This window comes from Elephantulus edwardii, unplaced genomic scaffold, assembly GCF_000299155.1.
Source record: "Elephantulus edwardii isolate Elephantulus edwardi_28Jun2011 unplaced genomic scaffold, EleEdw1.0 scaffold00036, whole genome shotgun sequence".
Taxonomy (NCBI): Eukaryota; Metazoa; Chordata; class Mammalia; order Macroscelidea; family Macroscelididae; genus Elephantulus; species Elephantulus edwardii.
Window position 1 is genome coordinate 20,284,311 of NW_006399786.1, and position 8,164 is coordinate 20,292,474.

An 8,164-nucleotide genomic window follows, 5' to 3' on the forward strand; every position below is an offset into this window, starting at 1 on the left:
GGGTGTATGCCAGGGATGTGTCCTATCTCCATACCTTTTCAACCTGTATGCAGAGCAGATTATCCGAGAGGCTGGGCTCTATGAGGAGAAGCGTGGCATTAGGATTGGTGGACGATCTATCAGATTGGCACAGGATAGAGCACAGGTTAGGGCTGTTGTACATAGGGTCGCTATGAGTCGCAAACGACTCAATGACACATAACAACAACAACAATGCTACCATGGTTCTTCCTATTCTACCTCACCCCAAAATGAGTAAATATCCTCGACTCAATGTTATTAAGACCATTTTGACTTATGGAAGATTCTCCTTCAGTGTCCGATACTGCAAATCCTAATGGCAGGTGAGTGTCTCATCATTATCCCACAGAGCAGCTGGCAGATTTAAACTGCCGGCCTTTTCCAGTCCAATGTTTAATCCACTACTTTACCTGCGGTCCTTACAAGCCTTGTTCCTGGGTGTCTTGGTCTTAGGTACTTTTGAGTCACCTATGACTCATAGAGACCTTATGTAAACCAGATCTGAGCAGTGGCCTATCCTGCACTATCCTCACCACATCTCTGATATGCTCAAGCTCATGGTCACAGTCACTGTCCATCCACCTTTTAGAGGTTTTTCTTTCTTCCTCTGATCCACTAACTTCCCCAGCATGGTGACTTTATTCCAAGTACTGACAACAAACTCAAAGGATTTGAGGTGAATTTTTACCATCCTTGCCTCTAAGGAACATCCTGGTTAGACTTGCTCTGAGCCAGACTTATTTGTTCTTTTGGAAGTCCATGGGTTATTCAATACTATTCCCCAACACCACAACTCTAAGGCATCAGTTCTTCAGTCGTCTTATTCATTGTCCAGGTTTCAGATGCATAAAAAGCAATTGAAAAGGCCATGGGGTTGGGTCAAGCACATCATAGTTTGTGTATCAACATTCTTTCTCTTGACCACTTTGGAAAGGTATCTAATAGCAGATTTCCCCCCAATACAAAATGGCTTCTGATTTCTTGACTGCTGGTACCATGGGTTTTGATTGTGCATCCAGGTAAATTGAATCTTTGACAACGTCAATCTTTTATCCATGTATCACGATGTTGCCTATTGGTCCAGTGGTGAGAAAGTCCATCACATTCTCAGGTACAGACCTAGAACTTGAACATATCTTTTGGGGAACAAAATTCAGTCTGTAACAGTAAGTTTCACAATGAGTAAATAGAGTTCCTGAAGTAGTTGGAATTCTTTTTGGTGACACTTGATGAGTGTAACCTCAGCATAACATCAGAATCCTATGTTTTTTTTGGGGGGGAAGCATCAAATGAGTTCTCAGTAGGGGAGGATACACTTTTATTTACTGCCTAAAACCATTCTGTTTCTGTTTACTTGCAAACAGTATATGATTTGTATATAATGTTATGAAAAGAAACACATTCCTTTACATACTGGTTTAAAGCTAAGTTGTGATCATTAATTTTCACTTGCTCAACCCTTCTGCATTATATCTTCTCTTTAATTCCATCTGTGAAAATCCATAAATCTTAGCAAGGCATTATGAAGCATAGTCTAATTTTATCTAAAATCAGTATGTTGTTGTTTGTTGTGTATGATTGAGTCAGAACCAACCCATAGCTGACCCTGCAGTGGGATTTCAGAGGCAGAAAATCACACAGAAGGAGATCGCTCATCCTTCTTTGGTGCAGAGCAGTTTGTGGATTTGAATTGCATGTCTTCAGAATTGTAATGCAGCTTCTTACCATTAGGCCACCAGAGCTCCATAAAATCAGTATGGAAACTGTTATTCTATATAGAAAAAGAACATTTCTTATATAACAAATAGGTCTTGATTTGGGGCTAGTATTGAGAAATTTCCAAATTATAAAGTCAGGTTCTTCCTCTCTTTAAAGTAACTTCATTTATTCTGATGTATTCAGTGGATTCCTTTTCTATTCCAGCCACCATGGTAGGTCCTGGGGACATCAACATGAATCAGACATGGTAGTATCCTTTCTATGTTGCTTTTCCTTCACTTAGATTATTTCAATAAGCCCTGTGACCTGGTTTTTGTTGTCATAATCCTTGCATGTGGTGTGAATATGACTAGGAGAATGAAGGCTTGAGATCATGCAGGAGGGAAAGAATACAGAAAGAGTAGGGCTGAGTGAGAAAAAGTAGGTAAGGTTTAAGACCCTCTAACATCCTCGTCAAAAAGAAATTTTAGATGCCACTTACTTCCATAAATAGCTGTTTTGTAGGTGAGCTTTAAATTTTGAGAGCCCCAGGGAAATACCAAGTTTAATGTTTTATATTATGGAAGACACAGTAAATTGCTGCATGTAATAAAAAAAATAAGGATTGGCTAGAGATTTGAAATTGTGAGTCTGTTTTTATTTTGTTATTATGTTTTGGTATATGGTAATCATAATCTGCAATAAAAATAGAATAAAACAAATCTTTCATAAAAAGATAATTAAGTGGAAAAAAAGAGTCTGTTTAAGATTATAATTTCAAAGGATTAGGTGAGTATTTGTGCTGGACACTATGGAGAATTATTTTCATTTATGCTTGGTCAAATGCATACAATGGTGTTGCAATTTGTTATGATTATAACCAACGTGGCTAGCATCTTATAACTTAGAAATATGGTCTGCAGAACAACTTAACTTGCTTGAAATCCTTTCCAAATTAATAGCAATAAATTGCCAATTCTTATTTAAAACAAGGTTAGGAACTAGTTGAAAGAATTTACTCATGATTCATCTGAATGCTATTGTGTTAAAAACACATTTTGGAAATGTACTCATAAAATTCATCTCCTTTTCCTTACATTATCAGCAAGCAGCAGACAGAATCTGAGTTCTTTAACAAAATATCATGTGTGTATCTACAAAGATACAGAAAAGGCATGGAAACCAACCTTTCTGAGAACCAATTCTTTTCAACCACACTAGCTTTTATGCATTGTCCTTTACTGAACTATCGTTCTGCTCCTGCCTGAGGCAGGGTCATAGGGAGATAGTGACACTATCACACAGGGAAAAGCAATCTTACTGTTAGGCAGAACATTTTTCATTTTACACATGAATCTTGACAAATGTGGCTTCTTATCAATTTAGTGTCTCTCTTGAGTCTCCAACATGCTGCCCATATCTCTTGCTATCTGCAGTTATCCAGTAGTGCTTACTTTTGGTTTTGTTAGGTGCTGCCCAGCCGGCTCCAACCCACAGTGACTCCATCATGCTGTAGAACAGAACCAAACCCTACCGAATGTATGACTTTACGCTCAACTCAATAGATTACAATTATCCATCATTCTTTGATACTCTCTTATTTCCGTCTGGTTCATCCCTGTTTTAGTTGCATCTCCCCTTGTCTATGAGTTGATGATGGAGAGAGAGGAGAGGTTTGTTTAATGACAGGTCTAGAGTTATGGAGTTGAGTGGAAATGCATCTGGAGTTTGGATGGGAAGATCTCTGTTGTAGAGGAGTTGTTGAGAATCAGTGAAAGATGCACTGGGAAGTGTCCAGATTTGAAATAACATGACCAGGTCAAAATACTAGCTAATGCAAGCTAGCATTAATAAAGGAGTCAGAGTGAAACATTCAGTGTGTTGTCACTGAACTAAAAATGTATATTGGTGAACCTTCACTCCTTGCTGTCAAGTTGGAGCTGACTTGTTACTGATCCTTCAGTGGGTTTCACTGGTCTGTAAATCCATCTGGTGGATCCAAGCCACAGTAAAGTACTTGCTTTAGATTCACAGAGCAACACCCTATGGACTCTGACATCAGAGCTCCTCATATTATGAGTAAAATAGGAATAAATAGCTAAGTTTCCAAAGTAATTTACCTAGCCTAGGTAGATATTCTTGTTGTTGGTAAGTGCCGTCAAGTTGTAGGTGACTCATAGAAACCCTATGAACGAAAGACCAGACTTCTATGATTTTTATTGTTTCTACAGGTTCATTGGGTTTCTGGAGGCAAGTGGATGCCACTCCACCAAACACTGTCTGCCATGGGTAACCCTGAGTATTCCATACGTGTCCCTCGCAAGAGGCCATGCTAAGATCCAGATTGAACAGAGATTCACAACACAATAGCCATCAACCTGCAGGTGTGGCCAAATATTTCAGTGTTTTAAAACTCTTGCACACCCAAATGTTGGTAGACTCTGGGCCAGAGACCCCCAATTCACCTGGCAAGGCCCCTCTTTTAACACCCACTTGAGATGAAAAGAAAGCCATAAGTCCCCAGAGTTCCATACGTGTCCCTCATGAGAGGCCATCCTGAGACTCAGATTGAACCGAGATTTACAACACACTCAGGTAGATATTACTCATTTATTTTTAGGGATCTAAAAGTGAGTAGACCTGAAAGCTAAAACTGTTAAGCCAGAATAAGTATATCTTCAGGTAACAGTGTCAGATATTGTTACTTCTGGTAATATTGGCAGCTTAATCTGTATCTAGTGATTTCTTGTTGGGGCCCTGAATACTATAAATGGCTGTGTGATCAGCTATAACCCAAAAGATAAGTGATTTATATCCATCCAAATGTACCTCAGGGGAAAAGTCACTTCCCCAAATCAGCCCTTAAACATACGAGAGAGGTCAGTTCTACTCTGATACACAGGGAGTTATAATGAGTGGAGTCAACATCACCAAAATTGGTTTCTGTTTTAGTTTGATTTTTATTTCTCTAAAATCATTAAGTTATTTTGTTGTTGTTACTATTCATCATAAGTGAAAAGACTTGGTTACATGTTAGATTCACCTAGAAGGATGTTTCTTTTTTATTTTTTAATATACTGATATGTGTACTGCATCTAAAATTAGCATAGTAGAATATCTGGTAGGTAGTCTCAGGCATCGCTATTTATTAAAAATTTTTTAAGTAATTTAAGTAAAGGTTGCAATGCTCTGGACAAATGGTACCGGTTCTTCAGGTCAACTTTAGCATTTTAGGGAAAGATGGGACATACCATTGACTGCACGTCAGTGTATAAAATATATTATGAAATGAGGGAAGGTTAATTAAGTACTTCCTATCCAGTGGAAATTCTTTTTTGTGAATGAATTAGTCCACCAAACACTTAGTGAATGGCTGCCCTGTACCAAGTAGAGATACCAAGAATATGAATGGAATAAAATAACACGAAAGCTGCTTAACATCTGTTTTTTAAGGAAGTCGCCACATCTTCACTTTGTTCTACCCACTCATCAATGAAAGGAGTCAGGGACATCCTAAAGTCCACTTCGTAATTTCCCCTCGATGCTCTGTACTTGGCTTGACATTTTTTGCCATACAACCTCTGCTCTATTTCTAGTTTTTGAATCTAGTATTTCTATACAGTCTCATCACCACTGCACTAGTAATTTCCTCCAACATAATTGGTCTTGACAATGTTATTCAGTTCTCCCTGCTCCAGGTTGCCCTTGGAGAGGTTTTCACTCTAAAAAGAACAACATCTTTAGTTCTAATCCTAGTTCAATGGCAGAACTCCAATGCATACATATTTACTTCTAATGAGAAGTTAGGGTGGGCTTAAGCAATAAAACAATATCTTCTGCCTGTATGCAATGTCAAGCATAGCTAAATCTCAACTGATCCATTCATTATACTATAAGGCCCAGAAAATCTTAGACACATAAAAAGTCCTCCTAAAATCTGGCTTTGTATCAGAATCAACAGGGAAGAAAGGGATTTAAAAGAAGATTCTTGAATACTACAATAAAGCAATTAAATCAGAATCTTGGAGTGGGATGGAACGTGAACATTCTGAAAACTTACAGATGATTTCAATATGCAGAAAGTTTAAGACATACAATATTAAAGGAACATATGGAAGGTGAGTTTTGGTGGCCTAATGTTAAGGAGTTGCACTGACAACCAAAAGGTGCTGAGTTGGAATCCACCAGCTGTTCCATGAGAGAAAGAAGGTCAGTCTCCCCCTGTATGATTTACTTCCATGTGTGACTTTGCTGGAGGGTTAACTATAGGGCAGTTCTGACTCAATTATAACCAATAACTACAACATGGAAGTAGAAAGAAACTCCCTCAACAATAGCTTCTTTAGCGCCTCAGAAATCGCAAACTAGCATGAACACCCTTCTCTTCAGAAACCATAAGGAATTTAGAAAATGAATTTCATTGATATTCATGGAGAAGAGTAATAAAAGAAAAATCAAAGAGGGAACAACTGATGTTGCCTGGTGGCAACCGACTACACTAAGGCCTCTAAGTCTCTGTTTGGTAAGTATTTTGCCTGAGATTTTTTAAAGACTTTAGTGGCATAATTTTGGTTGGAATTTTGTAAAGATACATTATTGGAAGACAATATCAATGTCTTTTCTTACTTAAATTGTTATTCATCCTGCTTTGGGCAAGAGAAAACAATAACAAAGTAATATCAACCTAGAACAAGCAGATAGTCAATAATGGACCAGCACTTTCAGTCAGAAAGGAAAAGGTAAGTGTCTTCAATCTCTAAAGATTAACAGGTATCCCTTAGTTTATTTTGAAAAGCTGGTGACTAGTTGTATAACTCCATCACATTTCCCTAAAAGTTGTTGTGTTTTCTGTGGACTCAGTATGAGTCTTCTCAATCTTTCTAACATCCCTCTTTAATTAGACAGCAGGCCACTGCATACTTCACTCTTATACACTGGCTCCACAACTAGTAGTGCCATTGTGCTCAACACAGCATGAGGCCTCTCCATTTCTGCGAAATAGCTTTCTCATAGAAATTTTATCTGTGGACTAATGGTTTCACTACAGATTGTCTTCCCTAAGCAGGAATATCACAGTTTTGGCATTGGGCAATTTTTTCCTTCCTTTTACTTAAGTCATAATTGTTTCCCGGGCAAGTAAATTCATTAAAACAAAATTCAAATCAAGGAGGAGAAAGAAAAAACCAACTAAAAACCAAACCCAAAACACATCAAATAGCATTATTGGACTGGCATCTTCTGTTTCTAAGAAAAGTCTTGAGATATATTAATATTTTGTGCGTTGAAGATTCCAAAGTATTTCTTGTTTTGATACAAAGATTTCAGATTGTCTTCCTTTTAACAACATTTTCATTTTTTAAATATAGAAAATCTCCTAGGATTTTTCTAATTCACACATAGCTTCTATTTAGATTGGACTTATTCGTGTTTGGTATCAAGTCTGAGTCAATGTTTTATTCTGAAATTATAAAAAGGAAATACACTTTTTAAAGAAGTAATTACAGGCTGGTTTGTCTACAGTGTAGAAACTAACTTTCAAACTTATATTCAAATAACCAATGTACACAACGTCAATTTTTATGAAAGAAGTATGTCTAATAATCTTGTGCTTTTCATTAATTTCTTTTTCTTTTTAAAACATCAACTCCTACAAGGCATCACTCTGTAATTGCCTATGGACAATATAAACTTGAGCATGGATCTTGGGAATATTGAGATTTAAATGGAGCTGAAAAGAAAAAGAGGGAGAATAAAATAACCATCAGAATATAATGAATGTAAGAAGAGGCATAGGAAGTGTTATGAAGATTTAGAGAAGGACTAAGTCTTTTAGGGTAGATTGATTTTGTAAGGTGCTTTTGAGTCAACTACATGATTCATAAGGAGAGGGCCCTCCACCTTTCCCAGCGTGATGTTTTCTCCTCAAAGACTAGTTCTGCCTGACAACAGGTCCAACTTTCACCATACTTGCCTCTACGTAGCATTCTGGTCACATTTTCTCTGAAACAGATGGGTCAAGGAAATCTTGAAGTGGATTTTCAATAATTTAAACTGTCAATTATCTTTCAAGAATATAGTTAACAGACTATCTGTAAGGTATTCTTTAATTATGAACCAAATCAGCTTCATAATGAAAAAAAAAAATGCTTTATTCTGATTCTTTCATAAAATTACAAAGTACAAAGAAATATGACTGCTTCTATTGTTTCCTTCTGTTCCCTAACATCTGGTATGGTATGGTGATTCAAGACATCTTGAAGACTCTACTGGCAAAAATGCACTGCCTTTTTGAAAGTGCTACTGGTAGTAAACTCACCTTGCATATTGTCTGCTATCCTTAAATATTAGGAAAGAAAAGGCCAGCTTATAATCATCAAAAAGACTCTTAGTTTCTTCAAATTCACATAAAAGGAATGGAGAATTATATACATTTATGTTAGTAGTG